At 39.9% G+C, this 24628-nt stretch overlaps 1 protein-coding gene across 4 annotated transcripts in view; it reads right to left on the reverse strand.

Moving 5' to 3' along the window:
- The window catches only part of CHRM2 (cholinergic receptor muscarinic 2), a 158089-nt gene extending 136038 nt beyond the window's left edge, over positions 1-22051 (reverse strand). For 2 of the 4 annotated variants that reach the window (XM_050782413.1, XM_050782415.1), the window contains exons 1-2: positions 21653-22051; positions 21227-21384 (exon numbers count right to left, since the gene is read on the reverse strand). The gene's annotated coding sequence lies outside the window, so the exon portion shown is untranslated. Of the gene's footprint in view, positions 1-21226; positions 21385-21471; positions 21582-21652 lie in introns of those variants that run through there. The other 2 variants (XM_050782412.1, XM_050782414.1) reach the window with 1 other exon arrangement.
- Between the last annotated feature and the right edge of the window lie 2577 nt (positions 22052-24628).

Raw genomic sequence — 24628 nt, forward strand, 5'->3', positions numbered from 1 at the left:
CATAAACACATACACACATACACACAAATTCACACATACACATATACACACACTTGGACTTTAATATGTATTTAATAAAGTCAGTTTTAATCACTAGCAACAGTCTTTGAATAGAACAATCAATCATAGCCTCCCTCACTTGGGCAAACCACACTGCATCCTCTTCAGGCTAGAAGCCTCCGCAATAGGGTTTTAGTACTCACTGGAGCTCAACGGGTGGTTTCTGGCTGTCAGGATAAAGGCAGTCTTTTGGGGCTTCTCCCTAGAACACTCCTGATAGACTGTTTCTGCCCATATTTCTGCCTCTGAGTCACAAGGTTCACTACTGCAGAACATGGCAATTTTCTTTTGAGTACTAAATATTCCTTTGAAATTTGGCAAAGGAAAACTACTTAATTTGAAAGGTAGCCAGTGGTCACAGAACCGTCTCTGTTCAGATGGCTTTTCCCTCAGAATATACGATCAATACATCAGTTATTCTTAGCAGTACACACACAGTGGTGCAATGCTTTGTGTTAGTGACATGAAAAAGTGTTAATGGTGACGTTTTAGTTCGGAGTCCATGTGCCCACGCCTTTCCTTAGATTACATTTTAGTTACCTTCCCAATCCATCTCAGCAGGATACAAGTCACAACTGTCAGATAGCATATTTAAGTGCAAACTACTTAGACATTTCTTAACTCTTCCCAAGATTAGAAATGTATTATCTCAGTTTTGAACGAGCTGCCTTGATAATTTGGCAATAACCTTGACATAGGATCCCAGGTTAGAAAAAAATATATATATAGGATAATTAATTGTAAAGTTCATGCCGGAGATGGATAGAAAATAATAACAACTGAATGTGGTAAGGTGTGCTATAGCAGGGAGAAGACTATTCCTCCCTGGAGAATCCTAGTCAACGGAGGAGGCAGCCGAGGTCTCCTGTCTGTGCTTTATATTTGTGAAATATCTCTGAGTCCAACAGGAATAACTAAGTCTAACAAATTTAAACATATTTTTAAAATATACTCAACATAGAGAAAAAAACATCATTCCTGCAACAGTCTGCAATAGCTAAACAAACCAAATGAATAGAGTTGGAGGTTCTATCTGAATCTAAATCATTGCAAATAGTGATTATCATTTTAGTACACCTCGTATGTATAGCATTTATGTGTTTACAAAATGTTTCCAAATTTATTTCTTGTTGTTCCTGAGTAATTTTTCAAAATAAGTACAGGCATTGGTATTACACATTTTAGAAATGAAGAAACCTCAAGCTTGGGTTATGTCCTGAGAATCACCCTTTGTGGAAAGGTGTGGTACATCTGAGTTGGAAAAGTTGATTTATGTCCTGGTTCTGTCTTGTCATTTCAGTTAATATTGGGAAACCCTTAAATACTTTTGTTCCTCATTTGGATATCAGTAATAATGCCCACCTCACCCAGATTGTAAAGGGATCAATAGATGAAAAAAATGTGAAAGCAGTAAGTGTTAACCAGTACAAAGGGATTATTCTCTTTCTTGGCTCAAGAGGAGCTCAAAGTCAAATGACCCTTACATAAGAAGTGGTTCCCCCAGTGCTCGCAGAGCCACTCACCAAGCACCAGCCATCCAGTGAAACCTGAGCAAGCAGCCTCACAATGCCAGCCCTTCCCTCAGAAATCACCTATCCACCAATACTGAATACTGCACCAACACTCAAGAACAATAATTCTGGAAGAAATGGGGACAGTACAAATTGAGCTGTATGATAGAAAAGTTCTTTTTTGAATCGGTAATTACTTTTTTTTTTTTTTTTTTGAGATGGAGTCTCACTGTGTTGCCCAGGCTGGAGTGCAGTGGTGTGATCTTGCAAGCTCCGCCGCCTCCCAGGTTCACACCATTCTCCAGCCTCAGCCTCCTGAGTAGCTGGGACTATAGGCGCCCGCCACCATGCCTGGCTAATTTTTTTGTATTTTTTAGTAGAGAAGGAGTTTCACCGTGTTAGCCAGGATGGTCTCGAGCTCCTGGCCTCGTGTTCCACCCGCCTTGGCCTCCCAAAGTGATGGGATTTACAGGCGTGATTGAATCGGTAATTACTTTTAATTGGAACAAGCTCACCAATATTCTTTGTGCAGTTCCTGACTCATTTTACTAACAAGAATAACTCTTCCTAGGATTTCCCACTGAAAGACATAAAATAGATCATCCTCCATGTTAAATTAAGGGAAATTGTGAGGCAAGGGGCTCATCATCACACAGCCTGAGCTGAAAATGCTAATCCCTCATTTCTTAAACTCATTCCCCACCACAGAGACCTTTTGCCCAACAGGTTGAGTGCTGATGATTGGTGTGACTTGAAAAATGTTACTCCTATTCACATATGTAATTCCTTTCTGAAAACCTGCTAAAATATTTCTCACTGAATTCCCACAGCTTCCAACAACAGGTCAATTTCTTCCCATAGGCTGAAGCAAGGATTAAATCAGACAGGTGCTTAGATATATGGTATCTTTCCTTTCCCCAGTGCAGCAATGGGCGGGGACAGGTACATTTAGCAGACATCACAGGGAAGAGGGGAATTTGTCTCCTGTCTATTTTAAGACAATAAGGCCTTTCTTAGGTTTCATGATAGGGGCCCGTGGACTAAGTTATGACTCGATGGGCATGGCAGCTCCCAGGTAAAATTCTCCTGTTTTAATATAGCAGGGCAAAGCAACACATCTGGCAGAGCCAGGGGAAGGAAGCAAAAAGAATGGGAATTGCTAATTCAGCCCTGAGGAAAGTGGAGTCTGTCAGGAAGTCTCAGAGAGCTGCCTTCAGGGCTCTCAGGAGAAAGCTAATGTTCAATCCTGAGGATTTGAAAATCCTAGAGTTTTACTCCAACTCTGCCTTTCCAAAGACTCCTGACCTAAGGTTTTCTCGGTAATCAAAGGTAGCCATCAAAGTGCCTCAAAGGAGAGAGAACTTTTTCTCTTCACATCTGTTTCTTCAAATGTAAAATGGGGACACAATTGATCACAAGACATTTTCAAGTAAAATTTAAAAAAATATATAAAACCCTAAGTTTCCCAAAAGGGGGAACTGCTTCACAGAGATCCAGCAGCAGGTATTTCTTTATCTCCTTTTCTGAGAGAACACTTGGTTTCCTCAGGAGGAAATGGAATAATTCTTCTGAGGCATGGTCAGTGAGGTTTTGAGTTTCACAATGAATTCTCTGTTCTTTGAGGGTGAGTTGATTCAAGAGACAAGTTTGGACTCATCACTCTTAACTCACTTCTCTGGAGAATTAATTATGGGTGAGGTGGTGCCTGTTAACTTTTGTCACACACTCAGGGTATTTCTGGCAATGGCACAGTGAGATTTCATCCTTATCACTGTAAGGAAGGATGAAAAACCCAAGAGTATAAGAGTTGGGCAATCTGGATTCTCATTCAAGCTGTGTAACCTTGGACAAGTCACCAGAGACTGATAATTCTAAATGTCCTCAATGCATTGTTACTATCCTGTGGGATTTTTTTTGTGAAAAGCAAATGAGGTGATGGATGCATTAATCCATTGCAAATTGTAAAGGTTTTTTAAGCAAAGCATTTCTAAAATGCATTTTAGTGTGTATATTTAAGATATACAACATGATATTACAAGATACATGCATATAATAAAATGGTTAGTATAGTAGAATAAATTAACATAGCCATCATCTCACAGAGTTAAGCATTCTCACTGCCCCATGCCAAGAGCAGCTATAATCTACTCATTTAGCAAAAACCCTGAATACAATACACTGTTAATAACTGTAGTCCTCATGCTGTACACTAGATCTTTTGAGTTGTTTGACTACTTATTTGCTACTTCATATCATTTGGCCTACATCTTACAGAAAGATGAAGTGGTGGATATATGTTCTGAAACCCCAACCGAGACACCCAATCTACTAGGTATGTTTGAGGCATGATGGGCTATAGAATTTTTATTTTCTTTTTTCTTTTTGAGACAGGGTCTCACTCTGTTGCCCAGGCTAGTGTGCAGTGGTGCAATCATAGCTCACTGCAGCCTCAACCTGCCAGGGGTTCAAGTTATCCACCCCCTCAGCCTCCCAGGTAGCGAGGACTACAAGTGTGCACCACCATGCCTGGCTAGACTTTTTTTTTTTTTTTTGTATTTTTTGTAGAGAAGGGTTTTCCTATGTTGCCCAGACTGGTCTCAAACTCTTGGGCTTAAATAATCCACCTGCCTTGGCCTCCCAAAGTGCTGTGATTACAGACATGAGCCACTGTGCCTGGCTCAGAATTTTTCAATTAGAACCACTACATAAAATCAAGTTTCCTAAATCCATACCAGATGATATCTGGGCACTGTGTTTCACACACCTTGCCTCAGATCTACAAGAAATTACACTTTGAAGTATACTAGTGGCAAGAATCTGTGAGTCTTCTTCTCAAAGAGGAGTCAGAAAGCAATGGGGTAAATTTTTGGCTTCTTTCAGTGCTTTGGGCACTTCCTTTACTGTACACATATGAATGAGGCTACTGTTTACCCAAAGCCCAGACCGTTTGAAGTTATGAATGGAGAGAAGTCACATAAAACTAGAGAACTGTCACTTGGTGTTTTCACGGACCCATTTCCTTAACACAAGGTACTACAATTTTGGCAGATATCATAAGCTAGATGTTGCCATTTGACCAATCTAACTAATCTATCCATGATTCTACCCGGATTTTTAATTACCTTTTTAGGTAAATGTCAAGTGAAATAGGATGGTGTAGGGCATATGATTTAAACATAAAATGTTTCCCTTCGATGACAGATTTTGCTTATGGTAGCCAACAGGATAGGTATAGACCTTTGGATGCGTACTGACTCTTTCACAGTTTGGCCTAACCTATGTTTCAGCCTTCCTTTCCATTTCCCCAAAACCACCCTAGGCTGTAGCTACTGAGAATAACATCCAGGACTCTGAATGTTCCATTCCTATGTGTTGGTACATGCTCTACCCTCTTCTGCTAAGTCCTTTCTCTTCCCCCCTCAATTCAGTAAGACCCCCACTGACTCTAGTGCTTTATTAAACCAAGTTTCAGCTGGGTTAGTCTAATTTTTCCCTGTGATTCGAGGAGTCTTAATGTCTCTGGTTTATCACCTGTATATTGTGTATCATTGTTTTTTCCTCATCTGATCTCTCAGGACAGACTGTAAAGGCTAGAATTATGATGAATCACCTTTGTATTCTAGATGTCTAGTATAGTACCTGTATGTAACTAAGTCTGCAGAAATATACGGTGAAGAATAAATAACCATTTCTAGTGCATTAATGTCTGTTGCTTATAAAGCACTTATATGCTCTTTATATACAATAACCAACTGACTGAATACTGCAGGGGGACAGAAATGTAAGTTTAAAATGCAGAATAATAAGATGAAAATGTTACTGACATGAATGATGGATCTTTCTCAGTTTTAAGTATGGACAATGTCCTCTTTATGTGGCTATACAGATCATACCCCTGAAATTTAAATTATTTTTAGGAGATGGAGTTGAAGGGAGTATGTGAGACCTGCTCACTTTTGCAAGTAAGCCATTCTCCAACTCTTTTTGGAATCTTTGGGGTTGTCACAGACCAGGAAGGGGAAAATTTTTGAGGTCCTATTTGTTTCTCTCTTTGGTGCATTGCTAAGGAGGGATGATAAACTGTGACAGAATTGCCATCCCCATCCAAATTCTTTTTCCTTTGGGTCTCTATGAAGAGGAACAAAACATTTTCTAAAAAGATTGAAGCAAATTATCTTTCAGCCTTATCAAATACAGTTTCTCTGACGAAGTTCCATCTGTGTTCTGATGGATTACTGGTAGCAACTAATAGCATCAGCTCATCTATAAGATTAGGGAGCTCACACTAGGAAAGACACAAAATCAACAACCAAACAAACAGAAAAACTGATTTTCTGTGAGTCGTTAAAATGTTTTCATTTTAAGTTTTGATCTTCACTGGATGTGGAATTCTCTTAGGAAGTAAAGATGAGCCATTTTATCGTCTGGCAAAACATCTTTTTGATTTTGCCACTGAGTAGCCCCTAAAGAGAATACAGTATTTACAAACAAGGCTTCTGGCATGTTCTCCTGTACTTCCCTGTCATCTCACAGTTCCAAACACCTCTTAAAATAGCTTTGCAAGTGCCTTCCCAACATTCCCCAGGAGGACACCACGTTCCCAGTGTAAGTGACAGTGGTCTGGGAGCACATTCTATCACCTAATTGTGAATTTCTCTGGACTACGAAATGCTCAGTGTCTCAGAAAACACCAGTTCCTCAACCCACCACCAATTGCTTCTCCTTCCACTTTCCCCTGATAAAAAACAAAGCAAAAAAGACAACCAAAAAAAAAGGCATTTCATTTTGAAAACATTTATGGCAAAGCTGATTACATTTATGGTTATCAAGACTTTAGGATGAAGTAATCTGCTATTTGGAAGAAAAACACTTTGACAGAATTAGGAGAGATGACATCAAAATACGGCTTTCTAATTTGTCTTTTTTTCTTACTCTAAAGACACTGCACAGACAATTTTTGCAAATTTGGCATTCAACATGACAACAGAGTTTTCTAATGACCTTAGGAACTGGGAAAGCAAAAGATAGAAGCAGATTTTGATGTCGTTTTATAAAAGAGTTCATCCATCATTCTTTCTTCAGCTTTTGAAGTTGTCATACATCTCCAGGGAACAAACTCGTCGTGTAATTAGTTTTCAATTATTCTCCATCATGTAAAGTTGCAAGATTATACTTTTTAAAATACATTACTCCAAGTAGTTACTGCAATGATTAATGAAAACCCTAATCATTTACAGGCAATTCAGCAGGAAAAAATGACTAGATTATATTTCCAAAACATCTGGAAAGCAAGAAAGTAGACGCTTTCAGATTAAAGTAGCTTATTGAACCCGGATTGATTCTCAGCAGGGACCCAAAGAATAACACAGTGGCCAACACATGTTCTGATAGGTTGGCGTCATTTGATACCCATCATTAAAGTTTTGACAATCACTTATGTTTGAATCCAGCCTTTTCAACAAAATCTTACCACTAAATTGTAAGATTCCTTTGAAAAACATCAGGGAAACAGGAGAGGAAAGGTGAAAAACAGAATCAAAAGTCCCACAAAAACCAGAAAGAATAACAAAGAATATTGATAGCCTCATATCTTTCTTAGAAGGAATAAAAGTCTAAGATTGAAAATAATCATGTGGAGCCTTCCATAGGAGTAATCATTGTAGGGTGATGAAATTGACAATGGGTTGTCAAGACATTCAGACTAAAAATCTTGTTTCTATCACTTCTGATCACTGTCACCCACATAATAAGCTACGACTATGTTTACCCTTAGTAAGTCTCCTTACTCTAAAATAAAGGCATCAGACTAGATGATGTTGGACACCCCACTAAATCTTTAAATCCATGAAGGTGAGGATATTAAAGGTAAACTAACAATGACACAGTTGTCTCCAAACTGAATATACTTATCCACTACTTTGTACTGCCCAAAACTGTAGTACCCTTTGGGAGACACCAGAGGCTCAAGACAGGGAAAGATGCCAAAACCTTCTCCTTCTAAGCTCACTAGAAGGTGGAGAAGATAAGTGGAAGATCCCTGCTGCTAAGGAGCTTAGGTCCACTGTAACTGTTAAGGCAGAAGTGGTGCTGTTAGGAGGGAACTCTAAGCCCTCCTAACAGATGAAAGAGTAAGAGAATAGATGAAAGTGGGCACCTACGTGTAGTACTTCTCCTTCCCCTTTTGAGTAAGGCTAAGACTATATTGCCTGGCAAATTATCCAGAATGTTACTTAGTTTCATGAGGTATATTATTCTTCATCTTTTTTCATTTATCTTTTACATAGGGTCAAGTAAAAATAGAAAACTACTAAATCCATCCCTAATATGAGAAAAAACAGTCTGTTTAAATCATATGCAATGTTTAGCTGGATACAATTTCTTTTAACATGTATGATATGCGTAAACAAGTCTTGTCTCTTTAAAAGTGCATGTGTTTGAGATTAATTAGATTCAGCTTAAACAAAATAATATTACCATATACCTATAAGCATGGCCTAGAGTAAATTTTGCTCAGGCTTAGATAAAATATTGGTTTCGAAAGTGGAAACATTTATCAGAAAGGAAGTTTTATTTTCAAAGAAAAATTTTACCTAGAAAGAGTTTCTTTGAGCTATTTCAGAAAAGAATAACTTGGTATTTTGAAACCAACAGAAGAAGCAGATTGGGATAGTAGGAAACTTGGAACTCTTAGCAGACTACTAGCATAAAATATCATTAAATAAATATTTATTGAGCTCTGCTATGTGCCAAGAATAGAGGCAGGCATCAAATTCAATGCTGAGAAGAAGGAAGGCGAGGAGGAGGGGAAAAGAAGAGAAACAAGAGGAAGAGGAGGAGGAGGGTGAAGAGGGGGAGGAGCAGAAGGGGGAGAAGAAAGGGGAGGAGGAAGAAAGGAGGGAATACAAGTCCCGTCCTTATGGAGCAGGTTTCTTTTAATGAAACTGGAGAACATCAAAAGAATCTTGTATAAAGGAGTTGAATATAAGGTATGAGTGTAAGATAAAGAGTAGGTATGTGAAGAGGTTAGATTGTCAAGTTAAATAAGTGGGTTCCATTAGCTTCCATGTGTAAAGCCGGTGTCTAAATAGCTGGAGGGACTAGACCAATATTCAAACAGTATCGATTTTCCTAAAGGCAGAGGATAGAGAAAACACCTCAGAGGAATACTAAGAACCTCTTAGGACTTCCCTTACTTCTCAAATAGGAACAAGTATACTCTGTCTGCTATTGGTAAAACAAAAAAGATTTATGGTGTTTCATTTAAAGGTTATTTAGGGGTCAGTATGGTCTTGCATAAAATGGTCTTTCAACTAGGTTTTCAGTTTTTCAACTTAGCTTCAACATAGCCATGGCTGCTGAAGGTTAGAAGATGATGTGAGAAAGAGAAGTGGAAAGTAAACAGCCCTGTAATACTTTTTCCTCTCCTCTTCTTGAATTTACACGCTCAGAGAATAGAAGAGTTGTCCAAACTTGGAAAACAAACCACTTAAATCTTTCAAGAGAGAGAAGTTAAAGGTTTTTTTGTCTGAATTTTTAAAATCCTGTAAAAGATATATTCACGGGAAAATAAAGACAGTTAAATAAAAACTGCAAGATGCTAAGAAAGTGCATCTTTTAAGATGCTAAGTACTCTTTTCTAAGTACTGAAATAGGGATATGGTGGGTTAAAGGAAAATGAAAAAGAGAATTAAAATATTCAGAGCATGAGTTCTGTGATCACTTTTAGAAAGTTCTAGAGAGCTTAAGAATATGGAAATGTAAGATTAGAGAAAATACAAAACAAGAATAAAATAATATAATGGCAAAAATAAAAAAACTCTCTAATCATCTTCAAGAAACATGGCAAAACATTTACTGATTTAATGAAAATCACAAAGAAAAATGAATGCTATGGACTATCATTCAGTGCTAAAAAGAAAGGAACTATCAAGCCATGAAAAGACATGGAGGAACCTTAAATGACTTGAATTTACATACCAAGTGAAAGAAAGTTATTACTAAGTGAAAGAATTCATTCTAAAAAAACTGTATGATTCCAATTACATGACAGTCTGTAAAGGCAAACTATAGTGACAATAAAAGAATCAGTGGTTGTCAGGAGTTAAGGCAAAGAGAGAAATAGATGGAAGGGGCACAGAGGATTTTTAGGGCAGTGGAAATACTTTGTATGATGCTACATGCATGCAGTGGTGTCTACATACTGTTATACACTTGTCCAAAATCAGGGAATGCCCAACAACAAGCAGGAACCCTAATGTAAACTGTGGGCTCTGGTGATACTGATATGTCAATGTAGTTCATCAATAGAAACAAATGTGTCACTCTGGTGGGGGACGTCGATAGTGGAAAGGAGCAGGTGTGTATGGGGCCAGAAGGTATATGAAAACTATTCTTCTCAATTTTGCTGTGAAATTAAAACTGGTCTGATAAATAAAGTCTATTTAAAAAAACTACTGCAGCAAGAAAAAAAAGGAGTCTTATATATAATATAAGTAATATATAAGTAATATAGTAATATTATATATTACTATATATAATAATTATATATAGTAACAGAAAAAATGCTAATTGAATTTTAGATAACTGACATCTTGGTATCAAATTTCATTTTCGCATGTATTAGAAAAGTAAAGTAAGAACACTCAGGAGTTTGGGAGAAATAATAATTTTAAAATGTAGTCAAATGTTTACTGCAAGTGAAATGAGTAAGTCACAGTAATTTAATTAAAATATGCAAACCAAACAGGAATGATCTTTAGCAAATCTGACCAATATTTGGTGCAGGGATTTCAATGATCTGGATTCCCAAGTCTTAGGGAATAAACTGAATGAATTTAGAGTCACCATCAATTATTTCTGAAAGTGCATCTCAGACACCAAGAGATGCCAAAATATAGAAACAGGGGCAATAGCTATTAAAGGAGAAGAGAGCAAGGCTGCCAATAATTGCCAATACTCTAGATTCCATGTCTACTAAAATAACGGAATTAAACCGTACCAGAAAATGTAACAAACCTTACGCACTAAGAAAAATTACAGAGAGGCAAGAGCAATTGTAGCTGAGGAATGGAAGTGCAAAAAAAATAAATAAATTAAAAAAAAAAAAAAAGATCCAAGAGGAATGGACCACAGGAACTTGCATTGTGATGAAGAAGCTGGAATAAGCTGGTGAATAGCAAAGGAGAGTCATTTGACAACCTCGGTTTTTTCCCATGAAAATGACCCCTGCGATTCAAATTGAATATTTCAATGATAAGAAAATCTCATTTTATTTGGTTCGAATATGAAAACTTACTAGAAAATAAAGATGGCCGCCTTTTTTTCCTAATGCTAGAAGATAAAAATTATTTGAGTTTTCAGTAAATTCTTACAGAGATAGAAGCCAAGGTATCTCCTTACAAATGAGAGAAATTTAAAGAGGAATGCTAAGGATGTGAATTTCCTGGAGAATGTGTTATGTAACTAACAAACTGCGTGGGAGAGGAGTAATTATCACTTTAATTAATTAGGGCCCTGTTACAGCTCCCTTGTGAAAGATAATCCTTGATTAAAAGTGTCAGTATGTAAAAATATTGACTGATATTGAAATGTAAGAGTGTAAAATTTCAATTAATTGTGGAAAAGAAATTAGCTGGTGTTATCGTTTACCAGTAGACAGTCATGATTGCCAGAAGGTATGGGGGCATACAAATAAGTGATTAGTTAACAATGGACATGTAAACAGGAACAGAATTATTCCAAGCAGGTTTATCCCTTAGGACATCTAACCTCTTTGGCCTTTTGTTTGTGCATCTGCAATGCAGAAGTTAAGGTTAAGTAATGGCAATTGTTTTGCAGAGGAAGGAAAGAGATATTATAGTATGAAATAGAAGGAGATCAAATAATGACATTTTACCAATACTTAATGTTTTCCTAATCAACAGAAATGTTGCAACATATGTATGTTATATAAGCATCAATAAATATTGTATGCCTTGGAAATTTCATACCTGAAAGCCTTGCTGAGACTTTTCCCACCTCTGTGCCTAGAAAGAGCTTCATAGTTATGAAGGCTCAAGGACTTTTAAATTCAAAGCCTATAAATTATACTAAGCCAGGAGGTTAGTTGCCAGGAGACAGATTCTAAAACTTCACCTAAGACTGATTCCTTTACCATGAAGTCTGTTTTCATGACTTCATTTTCTGAACACTGACTAGAAGTGAGATTTGCTTCTATTTCATTTTCTTCTCTCTCTCTTTTTCCTTATCAGAATTAGATGCCAAATAATATATTGGGATACCCTCTGAAAGAATTTCTTGTGGTATAGTAAACCAAAACAAAAAAACATTAAAAGCTGATCTTTGACCTTAGATGTGGGAATAATGCCGAAAGCCACATACTCACTCTTAGACCTAGAATAAATTGTTTAGTGTCAATAAGCCTCGGTTTCAAGATTTAGAAAGAAAAAGGAATAAATTTATCACATAGATTGGGCATGAGGTATAGAAACAATACATGTAAAGAAATGGCATAGGTTCTAAAATTTGGTAAACACTCAAAAAACAGCAGCTGTCATCTCATGGTTTTTGTTGCCATTATTATTGTCACAGAAGAGTATCTCACCCCAAATTCTGAAATTTCCCCTAATATGGATATAACTAGTCATGGAAAATATCCAGGCAGGCTTATTTTAAAGTAAAGCAAAACTGAGATTGCTTGTTTACTGTTGAATGATACCCAGTTGCCAGAGAGAATAGAAATTAAACCTGTATCATCTACCCCTCCTCCTGCCTTCACTACCTCCATCCAGCATAGCACAAAGAAAAATAAAGTCTTTATTATTTAGGCTTACATGTGAAGACATAACTGCCCCCTCCACTGATAAAATCTGATAGAAAAGTAATTTTGAGGATAAAGCAAGAAAACGGTAGGCATGTCTGGGAAACATGCTTTGGCCCTGGGGCTGCTCTTTATCTTCTCCCTAAAATGAAACCAAATGCCCTGATGCTCTCCAAAGAACACAATTAAGTAGAATTTTCTTATCACTTTCTATTTTCATGCTGGTTACCGTAGAAGCTCTTCCCTTTGTAATAGTGCCAAGCAAGGCAGAGTATTAGAAAGTCTTCATCTTGTTCAACAGTGTAAAACAGGGTGCGAAATGTATTTTTTTCTTTACCAGTCAAATTATTCCGTGCTTATCTTTTATAGAAAGGAAGAAACCTTAGGCTTCAGGTAATTATTTAGCTCACAATCACATTCCTCCTAAAGAGATCCTTGATAGTTAATTAAATAAGAAATAACGGGCTTGTTTTCCAACGTGATTCTGTCTTGTTCATTGGCTTGGCATGAATGAGGAAGTGAGGAATGGCTTATTTGCTTTATTCAAACAGAAGAATCATCAGCATGACTAAGAGTGAACAATAACATCAAGAAAGGTCATTATAACTTTCTTATTCCTAGAGGAGGTATTGTATCCGCCTGTTACTTGGGATCATCATAGTGCAACAACATTTTGCAACAATGACAGTGAAATGTATCAGCATTAACATTTAAGACAATTCTCTGGCTTTCCCTGACTCCTCCACTAGAGTTGAGAAAGAAGAGGAAGAAGTCCAGGTGCTTGATCCAGCTACATTAATAATAATAATCCACATAGAACACCAGATAGAAGAATGCAGAGAGGAGCTCTGGAATCATGAAGATATATATGATCTGTGAAGATATTAAACTAATGAAAGGAATTTAAGAAGAAAAAAATAAAACAAGAAATAGAAAAGAAATCAAGTACTTATTTCTTAAATAGCTGAGACTGATTTAACTCCAAGGATATATTGTATGCAGATGGGACTGTGTCCCATGTAAACACACAGGTATCTAGGTTTCCTCTACATTGAAAGATATGCTTCTTAATCTATAGCTGTCCTGAATTGTTATTCATTGTTCACACTAGAATTTGCCTAACAAATCAAAAAGTCTCTGGCTACAACAAAGCTCTCCATCCCAGCCCTAATGGAAAACACATATGGTACTATTGGCAGTGACATTTGAGTTATACATCCTATCTTCTTTCCTCTTTGATGCCTTTTACATTCCAATTCATCAATCTGTTATTTAAAATGTAGTCCTGTGATTTCCCACCTCAGTATCATGGAAGGGGCTTCTTAAAAATCTAGATTCCTGGGCCTAACTCCCAGCCTGACTCAACATCTTTACAAGAGGAATAAAGTATCTCAGATAATCCAACCTGTGAATTAATCTCTTTTAAATGACTTCTTAGAAGATAATAGTTATTTACATAATTCATAATCTTATCATTTAAAGCACTATATATGTGGTGACTATGAATATTGACTTTTGAAAAAGTGGGCCCAGTTCTGCCACGAGGTCAATATTCAAGGGTATTTAGGATTCTCAGCCTCAGAAAAGAGAGGTCCTGCTTTTCTGAGCTCAATAAATACAGATAGCTTCAAAAGACTGCCTTGCTACCATAGTTTTTGTTGTGTATTTGCACTGATCTTAAAAATGTAGATCCTCAGTTTTATTGTTGCTGTTACTCATTGTCCGTGTGCTGGAAATTTGAACTTAAACTAGCACTTAGCCTATGAAGTTGCCTACAACTTCTTTGATACAATAAAATGGAGGGGTACTATTCATATCTATGGGGTGGCACACTATGCAATAAAATAGTAAAATTATTTTGAAAATAGAAAGTGATTTTTAAAATTCCACTTAATTGTGTTATTTGGAAACATCAGGGCATTTGGTTTCTTTTTAAAGAGAAGATAAAGATACAAATTTAAGTGTATATTGCCATCATTTATAAAATATGGCCTCTATTCTCACCTCAAATATATCCCTAACAAGTTCTAGCTGTTACTCTACTACCAGCACCAGATAAAACCATCCAAGTTGCCTAGCATTTTTATAAGTTAACTCCTTTTGTAAATAATTTGTTTTTTAAAATACAAATACCCATGACTTCACCTTCCAAAACACATTGCTATGAATAATAAGGGCCAAAAATGTCATTATTATTATATTGATTAGGCATATAAAAATAACAGGCATATACTGAGCACCTAGTGGGTGCCAGGTGAGGCACCTGGCTGTGAAAGATTAAATGAGATAGAGGATGTAAAATATTCATTAAATTCATCATATTATATCATACCTTTTCATGAGTATTATTATTAGTTTGAGAAAGGGCTAGATTATAAGTGTGAAGCTTATCATTACCTGTTGGTAATAATAATAAATTCCATGAAGAGGAGGCAGAGGAGGAGGAGAATAAAGGGGAAATAAATATATTGGCCAGTAGTTATTTAGCATGTACACCGTACCAGTCATTACACTACACTATGTATATGTACACTCAGCTATGCATATGGATTCTCTCCTTGTGCAGTGGGAGGATGAAGAAATGCCTGGGAGAAAGATGGTTGGCAAAACAGCTCTGATCAGCTATGGAAGCTCTTATGTGGATTTGATTTCAGGGTTTATCCTAGACAGTTGAGAAACACTGAAGAATTTTTAACAGGAGAATGACATGTTCAGATTTGCATTTTAGAAAGGTCACTTTGGCAGTGTGAGGAGTAGCTTGTACTAGAGAAAGACTGGAGAGTGGGAGGCCGGTTCGAAGCATGTGGCTCTGGTGATAGTTCATGTGAGAGGTGCGAAAGGTCTGAAGAGATGCCTGGATGGAAAGAGGGGGATGGATTCTAGGGAAGCCTCTCAGGGAACAGATTTAACCTGGGGACTGATGAGAGGGCAGCAGTGGAATTTGGAGTGGGAAAGAAAGAAGATATGTTTATATCATATCAACCTCACTTCTAGTTTTCCATGTATTTAGGGATTAACAAAAATGGGCAGCTTGAGATGATTATTCACACAATCATGTAAGTAAGAGTAAAACTTCTGCGTTTCTCATCTAACAAATATCTCCACTCTGTTTTTCTTTCTCATGTGTATGTGTGTGTATGTATATATATACCTATATATATTATGCATGTGTGTATATATGTATATGTATATATGCATATGTATACATATATATATCCAGCAAGAAAAATGTTTCCATTCTAAAGATAGAAAACTTCCATTTAGAAGTCTTAAAGACTTAAATGTACAAAATATTCTGACTATCCTCCCAGGGATATCTCAGTGGCATCTCTTTGTCTTCCATAAGAACATTTTCTTAACAATGTTAAACATGTAAGGATATAAATATCCTTCCCACCCCTTTGCCATAACTGTATACATAGTAAACAACATTTGACATGCCCAGACAACAAATGTATTCTACTAATCTCTTTGCTTAAAAACATATTAATTCAAAGTCCTTCTTGCTTAGGTCCAGTTGAATTTTTGATTGAAACTGAAATTCTCCCTAAGCTTTAAAAAGGATGTCCTTGTCCTATCCAATCCAATGTGCTTCCAGTTATTGAACACCAGAGGGCATCATTCAGTGAAAGCTTGGATTTGGGAGGGAAGAGGGGAGAGGGAAGGGGGCAGAGAGAGAGGCAGGGGGCATGGGGGAAGACAGAGAGAGAAAAAAAGAGAGAGAGAGACAGGAGGAATTCCATTACTAATGAAAGAAACTGAGAAAACCGAGTTTTTAGTGTGTACCCTTATCTACCATGAAACATTACCATGGTAACAGCACCAGTTAAGATGATTGTATATTTAGGTCATAGTATAAAAGAAGGAGCTAGAACATGTGAAGAAAAAAAAGAGAAATAAATAAAGTAAGACAAAGATATATAAAGAGTGGAAAGAGGCAAACCAACTGGAACCTACCTCATTCTTTGCTAATAGCAGTTTACAAAGTAACATTATACTTTTCAAAGCACATGTGGATAGTAAATACTAATTAAAATTAAATGGAGCCATTGAAATTCAGAATCCTAAGTGCCAACAATCTTATAGAAAAAGAGAACTCATTTAGCATGAAAAAATGAAGAGACAACTAGACTGGGACTGGGATGTGTGTGTTCTTATGCAGTTCTTGGTTAGCTGTGTCACCTTGAAAAAGTCTCTTGATCTGCTTCCTATCATGAGCTCAGCTGAATGGTATCAAACTTATCTTTTATCACTTTGCATCAGACAAAAGAACTTCTGTTTAGTAATGTCTTAGTATTGCTGAGAGGTGAAAATGGCATCTGCCAAAATTTTAGTGCCCTTGTTTACCTCTGACAGAGGCAGTCACTGACTAAACAAAACAAGCATGTGCCAACTAAGAACCTATTCAGCTCTGCATCTTCTTTGCTTGAGGTTTAGGGGATCTAACAAAAACATGCAAAGTTGAATTAACAGATGGGGAGAACATCATTGAACTTCTGAATGCCACACTTTTGTTTTCCCCAAACACAGGGAAAACAAGTGCCACAGCTATTTATAGAGAGCCAATCGACACACTATAAGAACTAAGACTGTGGAGTCCAACAAGCTTGTGTTTGAATCCAGGGGCTGCAACTTACTAGCTGTATCGTCTTGGGTCATTATCAGACCCCTCTGAATGCTGGTTTCTTCCTGTGGAAAATAACATCTACTACATAGGATTGTTGCAGTGATAAAATGAGAAAATTGATTGCTGTATTAACTCATTCAACAAAGATCTAATATGTTTCTTAGGTATGCCTGGCTGTATTTTAAGTCAGAGTCTAAAGCAACTGACAAAACAGAAAATATCATATGGGAAAATGCTTAGAATAATGCCAGGGACTTAGAACATACTCAGCAAAAATACCTGTCTAAGGAAAGGTGACTTGCATCTCTTTCCCCACACACCACCTCCACCACATAGGCCAGCTGAGCTGTGGGACATGCAATCAGTACACTTATGCCATTTATCTTAAATGAGAGAAGTCCTGACACCTGCTCAATGAACCAAAGGTGGGCATAGTGGGTACAGGAAACAAAAGCGGGTTGTTAGTAGTCACAAGGTAGACATTGGTGGTATTCGATACATAGGAGTCTATTGAGAACTATGCCACAGGGAGTCCATGTCATAAAATCTCAAGCAAGTCAAATATAAGTTTAAATAAGGAAAACAGTTCTTCAAGAGAACTGTGTGGCAAAATGTTTCTGTCAGCCTCTATCCTATTGAGTAAAGTGGGAAAAGTTTAAGGCAGGATTGAGAATGGTGTCTGGGTGGTCATGTGAAGATAATAGAAGGGGTTCGCTCACATATGCATAGTCTAAACAAAGACTGACATCAGTGATGGAGTTTGAATCCAGCACAATTATTGATATACCCACAGATTCTTGCCCTCATTTGTCTCTGTTCCATTCCCTCTTCATTTCCTTTTTATTCTAATTTCTCCTCTTCTCCCTCTTTTGTCCTTGCTTTAAATTTACTCATTGTTGCAGGTCAGAGAGACATATGACTCCTAATTAGCCAGCCTAGCTTCCATTGAAGACAGGTCATTCATGCTTTTTGTGCCTTCCCCACCTGCCAGCAGACTGGGACTGTTGTTTTCTTTGGACTTCTGAAACCACCCATTCCTATTGGCCCTGGGAATGGCTGCTCTGGAATTGGAATTGCAATTGGAAAATTGTCCAGTAAAGACACATCCGGATGCTTGACTACATGGACTTTCTGGGCAATGAAGGGGATAGGGCCAATTTAGAGCAATATAGTTTTTTTTGTTTGTTTTTTAACATGAAGACAACAGTCTAAGCCTCCCAAAATTGAGGGACTGTGGGAACTCACTCCAAAGGGACTTTTACTGGTATTTGACCTGCTAGTTCTTTCCACATCTGTCTCTGAAGTTAGTTGAGAGCTGAAAACATGCCCTTTGGGTTCCCTTTTACTGGAACTATGACAGTATTCAAATATGCCTATTTGCTCACTCCAGTTCGCCTCCAGGCACCCTCAAGCACCCTTCTGCAAACAAACATGCCTCTTTATTTTATAGGAAAACGAAGCATCTTTCAGGCAGTCTAGCTCTGGGAATTTGGAGTCCCAAAACTTTCCCCCATTCCCATCCCACCTCATTCACAGAACTTTATTTTAAAATGGTAAACAAATTTGACTGGAGTTCTCACCTCTTTTTAGGGTCAGCTTAAATTTTTTAAGTTTTAATTGGCATTATTGTCTAGCCCAGGAAAACAAATAGAGTCAATAGGAAGTTGCTTATCTATTGTATTGCTGCAACCTAGAACACATTATTGATAATAGTAATAACAATAACAATTCACCTGGCATTAATTTATTACTTCTGAGTCCTCAGCTGCCAAGCCTGCAAAGCTGGGACATTGTTGGCACAAAATTCTTCCATTCGTTTGACAAGTCTCAAAAGTCCACTTTCTGAACTGCAGCCGACTACAGTTCCCAGCTTAAAATTGTCTCTTGGCCAAGTCAACTGTTTTTACTTCTGTGATCATCAGTGCCTTTATTATTACCTCCCCAATAATGGCACAGGTATGCCTGTTTGTGGCTTGTGTTTAAAGATATCATCATCTCTATTTTTTTCTTATCAATGAAAATGCATATATTTCCTATCATATGGTTCCACATTTTTATCGATTGCTCACAAATTGCAATGCGCGGCCTTTGCCGCGCAATCCCGAGTTCATTACTCTGGAGTTTATTAAAAGCTTCATTTTGAGAGCCCCCTCAATCGGAAACGGCAGGATTGTCAGAAGCGAAGAGAAGCGCTGGCGCATCCCAGCACCAGGCATCGAACTTCCCTGGGCAGGATGGAGAAAAGCTGCCGCCCGCGGGTGGGCTGCTGGCGGGGACGCCCAGCGGCGGGGCGGGGCGAGACAGGGGCGGTCTGCAGCGCTGCAGCCGCAGGAGCCCTCAGGGCTCCGCAAGCCCGGCCGGTTTTCCCCAGAGTCTCTCACCCCTCGTGCCTAACCCAGTTCCAGTTTTCAGAAGGCCTTTAGGGTTGTCCCAAGGTTTCTCTCTGGAGTCTAGGTTGACTCCCCTCTCCACCCTCTGAGCCCTGCTTGGGCCATGGCCATGACCCTGGCGGTGGCTGCAGGCGCCCCGAGCTGTGGAGCAGGGGCTGCGCGCCAGAGCTCTGGAGGGCGTGTGGCAGAGCGTGGGGACTGGTCGTTGTGTGCTTGTGTCTCTGGCTGCGTGTACTAGGGGAAGGGCAAATCACACGGCTGCCACATACCCACTGCCACCCAGCGCTAAGAAAAGAGCAGGAAAAACAAAACAAACAAAAAAGAAAAGAAGAAAGGGAAATAGAAAGTCAATGTGGGGGATTCCGGAGCTTGAGGAGTGGGAGGCGCCGCATTCTTCTTGGCTCGCGGCGCCGGGGCTGGAAGACTTGGAGCCCTGGGTGGCCGCCGTCACAGACGTGCTGTGGCGGTGAACTGACCTAAGGATGCGGGAGGGCGGTCTGGGTGAAATGTCCACCGACAGTTCTGCTGGCATTACGCGTTTACCTCCAATTCTCTGTTCTCCTCCAGCCTCTCTGCCCCTGGCGACCCTCCCTGCTGGTATTTCCGTATATGCAAGAGCCTTGACAACATCGCCAGGGACTGGCGGGTCGGTGGACTCTGCCTGGGACAATTTTGTGTCTCGGGGCAAGCTCGAGGTCGGCGATGAGCAGGAAGATAGAGAAAGGGATGCGGGTGCTGGAGGCCGACGGAGGCAAAGGGTGTGCCGCCGTGTGTGTTCTTAATTCTGGGGAATTTTCACCTCTCCCGGAGGAGTCTCTACTTACCCCGTGAGGGGCCCCAGGGGCGCCCGGCAGCGCGCATAGGTGGAATTTCTGCGCGTCTACCGGTACCAGGCATGGACCTCACCTGTCCGGGTCCGAGAGCTACAAGTTAGCGGCGATTGCCTGGGACCTCAGGTGCGGACTGCAAGGGACATTCTTGGGGGGAGGGGGGAGGCGTACAGCGGTCCCCAATCTACGACCCCGGGGACTACCGGGGCGGTTCAGGACCCGTTGTGAGTTAGGTGGCAAAGCCCAGGCACAGTCTGGTACCTCATGAGCTTCGGGCTGAGACCTTGTCCCCTAGCCACGGCGGACAGTCTAGCTCCTGCGAGGGGCTAAAATAGAATAGGATTGCAGAATGCTTCCCTCTCCTTTGTCTTGGGACCCTTTCCCCCATTCTTAATGCTTCTCCTCCTTGGCCATGACCCGGAGACCGCAATGGGAAACCTCTCCAGCCCCCGAGGGCTGCTTCGAAAGCGGAGCCGGGGGACAGCCTGGAGCCCGGGCGAGCCGGGCCTCCATCCCACACGCACAGAAGACGCGGTCAGACCCCAGCAGGAAGGAACCCGAGGGGCGGGAGGGACGAAGCTCTCCTTGTCTTGTCCATGGCCGCATCTGGAGTGGGTGGCGGGAGGGGGGGCGGCAACAGTAGAGGGAATGGGGGGCTGTTGGGAACGATGCCGGGACAGCGCGGCTCCGAGGCTGTTTTCGCCACATTCGGCTGGACTCAGTGACCCTCGGAATCGTAGGGGTACCCCGCCCCGCGCTGTGCCTCATTTGCCCCTTCCTTCCATACCCGCCATCACTGCCCCCAACCCTCCAAGCCCCAGGATCCAAAGTTTCCGTTTGAGAATCTGCACGTGGGGAGGACCTCCCTCCAATTCCCCCAAGCCCCGACCCCTGAGCGTCCGGTTTGGGGGGATATGAAGGGAGAGACCCCCTGGTGCCAGGGTCCTCGGAGTGGGTAAGCGGAGAGCTGCACAGCGCGGGGCCCTTACCTGTCGCTGGTTTCGCTCCAGTTGCCTCCCCGGCTGCGAGGTGGTGGAGGCTTGAAGGAGCGAGGAGCCGTTTGTGGGTTCAGGGCCGATCCGCCCGGGCTGGAGCTGCGCACCGCTTAGAGTCCGAGGCCAGCCGCCGGTTCTCTTTCTCCCTTGATCTTGCAAAAGAAAAGGAAAAGATTAGTTGATGCCGAGACACTGGAGGGGTGGGGCGGGAGAGGCGGGAGAGGCGGGAGAGAACCGACCCAAAGGCTCTGGCGAGAGCTGCGGGGCTGGCGCGCTTGCAGGCAGAGTCACGCACCCCACACTCGTCTCAGCCACTTGGCTAGTCTGTGACCTGTTCGTGGTTTAGACTGGAGTTAAATTGACGCTGCCCCCGCCCTCCACGCCAAACCACTAAAGGAGAAGCAAACAAGACTTTCAAACCTGGCTTTCACGAAGAGCCTGGAGACCAAAATAGAACGGAGACCTGGATGCCTCGGCGAGCTGGGTTGGATTCATTTCTTCACCAAAGTGCTTGGGGAAGTAGGAATTAGTTTTGGGGAGGCAACACCTATTCCGGTATCTCGGCGATTTCCTGGTGAAATCTGCGATTGCCAGGCTCTGGCCAACCGGCAGCCTGGAGCGTGTGAGTGTGTGTGTGTGTGTGTGTGTGTGTGTGTGTGTGCGCCCGCGCGCGCTCCGTAGGTCTTTGCGCCCGGGCGCCTTTAGTACAGCAGGAGAGCGTGTCTGTATTCGTGCGTGTGTGTTCGATTAGCTGCAATGGACGGACAGTTTCTGGAGAGAACATTTACAATTTTCTTTCAGTATGACAGGATTAGTTGCTGTTGAAGGCTCTCCCCCAATGAAATCTTCTGTGCTCTCTGATTTGGCGGTTCTTCTGAGCAAATATGACAGCCTTTTCTCCAGGCTCTTTTTCGCTCCTCTCCATTTCCATCCCCAGAGCCCAGCTCTCCATCTGCAATTTCTACATCAGAACCACCCCCAACCCCGAGTCCCTTCCCTGCAAGTGTGTGAGTGCTACAAAGGTGACATGGCATATTGGGAAGAACGCAGTATTGCCTTTTGATTGTCGGAGATACTTAAGCTCAGTTTATTCAGGTGGGAAAATGTTAGACTAAACCCCCTATGCTTTGTAAATATATAATTGTACTGAACTATTCACATATTGTTTATTTCTTTGGAGCGTTGACAAATGTATTCGAAGGAGAAGTAATTTTTTTTCTCTTATTTTAAACATGAGACAGTGACCATGTTTTCTTCACCTAATGGGCAGTAGACTACAGAATACACACACACACACACACACACACACAAATATATATATACAGAATATATATATGTACACACACATACACACAGAATATATATATATATATATATATATATATATATGTTTGATGCTTCAGGGAATTTGTGATCTCCATGAAAAAAAATTAGGATGCAAACTTTCTGTGTTCAGACCTGCCTCTGATGTTTATTCCTTTATTTTAATGAGAAATTTCTTCCAATAATTGTATCCATTAGTTTTTAGATACTAACCTCATTTGACAAAAGTACAATGATAGGATTCTAAAGTGTAGCTGAGGCCAAAACTTGCTTTTGTAAAGGCATATGTGTATGTGACTATAACATCGATATATTATATATTACATAGGCTTTATTTTCTCTCATCCAACTTCAATCAAATAAAGAGCAAGAAGTGGAAACTTTAAATTAAATAGCCCAGAATTGGACATATCACTTTTTGGGTCACAGGGATAGCCAAAGAGCAAGTTAAAGATACATTGATATAATATAATATAGTCAATTAAGTTGTTAAGTTCTTGATGTCCAGGGCTTTGCTAGGTATTAAAGGGCATCCAGAATAGCAAAATCCACCGCTCCTGTGTTTTTATAGGCTTCTATTCCTATTGACAAGAAAAGACACTTCATATGAAACATCTATGTAACAGTTGACAATCTAATGATTAATTTTATAGCAATGTAAATTTATTGATAAATGGAATGCTGTAGCTGAAAGTTTCTGCCCTTTTTGTTAACTCATAGCTATCACCAAGCAGGACCTGACACAAAGTTGATTTTGCTTGATTGAAGTCATCCTAAAATATAGCATTATAATACTGTACCTCTGCCTTCAACCTCCATACTCACATCCCACCATCACTGGGTGATTATAAGATACCTGTGAGAAAATCAAAACAGCCCTGCTAAGTCTTGTTCTCAGCCTCTCCCAGCATTTGTTCCACTACATTAAATATCTGATTTTGTCATTTCTCCTCTCTTAGACACTCTTTTCAGAATGAATTCACATTTTCCTTTTTTACTCCATTATTTCTGTCTACTGAGCCTCCATAAACCCATGAAGCTGCTTGAGTCTTTTGGAACACTCACAGACACACACCCATGAAAGCAAAATAGTGAGGAGAAATAGATCCCTGATGAGCAACAGACAGGAAAACCCAGTGATTTGTTACTCTTTTGTTCCTTTACATCATTAAGAACACTAAGCCCCCTTTTACTAATAAAACTACACATTCCAAATTAAGCAACAAAATAAATAATCAATGAAAGCAAATGAATATTTTTCTTAAACCTCAATAAAACAGAATCCGTGGGTGACTGAAGTGCTATGTTTAATAGAAGTCAGTATACTTAAGGTCTTTTGGAGAGGAGCTGCACAGGGAAGAATCATTTTTAGCAAACAGTCATCAATTATGTCCATTTTCTTTTTCTAGGTCATCACTTAGAACACATCTTTATATAGACTTGTAACTCTGCCATTCACTGTGATTTGGGAGAAATTGCTTAACTTTTCTTTGCCTCAGCTTTTTAAACCATAAAATGGGTATAATATACATATGGGGATTGGTAGGAGGGATAATAGAAGTAATTCATGTGAAATTCTTAAAAGAGCACGTGGCACGTAGCAAATTAGCTATAAATATAACACTGTCGATCAAGACTGAAAAATACAGGTTCTTGGGTCACACCCGTGACCTACTGAAACAGAGTATTAAGGAGTGATTCTTGACAATGCAAACCATAATACTCATCAACATCATATAATTAACATGGTAAACATAATCCGTCAGCACTCTGACCCCAGGGAACTCAATTCTTTTCTTCTTCTAGTTTCTGTTTTGATACAAGAAATGATCAAGTGTATTCTGAGTGTTTTATTTTCATCTCTTATGCCAGTTAATTTTCTGAGGAAAAAAAGAAAGAATACTCCCCCACCCAAGGAATAGCATTTACATGATTAGTAACTCTTGGTGTGGAACATTTTCATTTGTTTGTTTTTCGTGAGACAGAGTCTCACTCCGTCGCCCAGGCCGGAGTGCAGTAGCATGATTTTGGGCTCACTGCAACCTCTGCCTCCCAGGTTCAAGCAATTCTACT

The sequence above is a fragment of the Macaca thibetana genome, chromosome 3 (genome assembly GCF_024542745.1).
Source record: "Macaca thibetana thibetana isolate TM-01 chromosome 3, ASM2454274v1, whole genome shotgun sequence".
Classification (NCBI taxonomy): Eukaryota; Metazoa; Chordata; class Mammalia; order Primates; family Cercopithecidae; genus Macaca; species Macaca thibetana.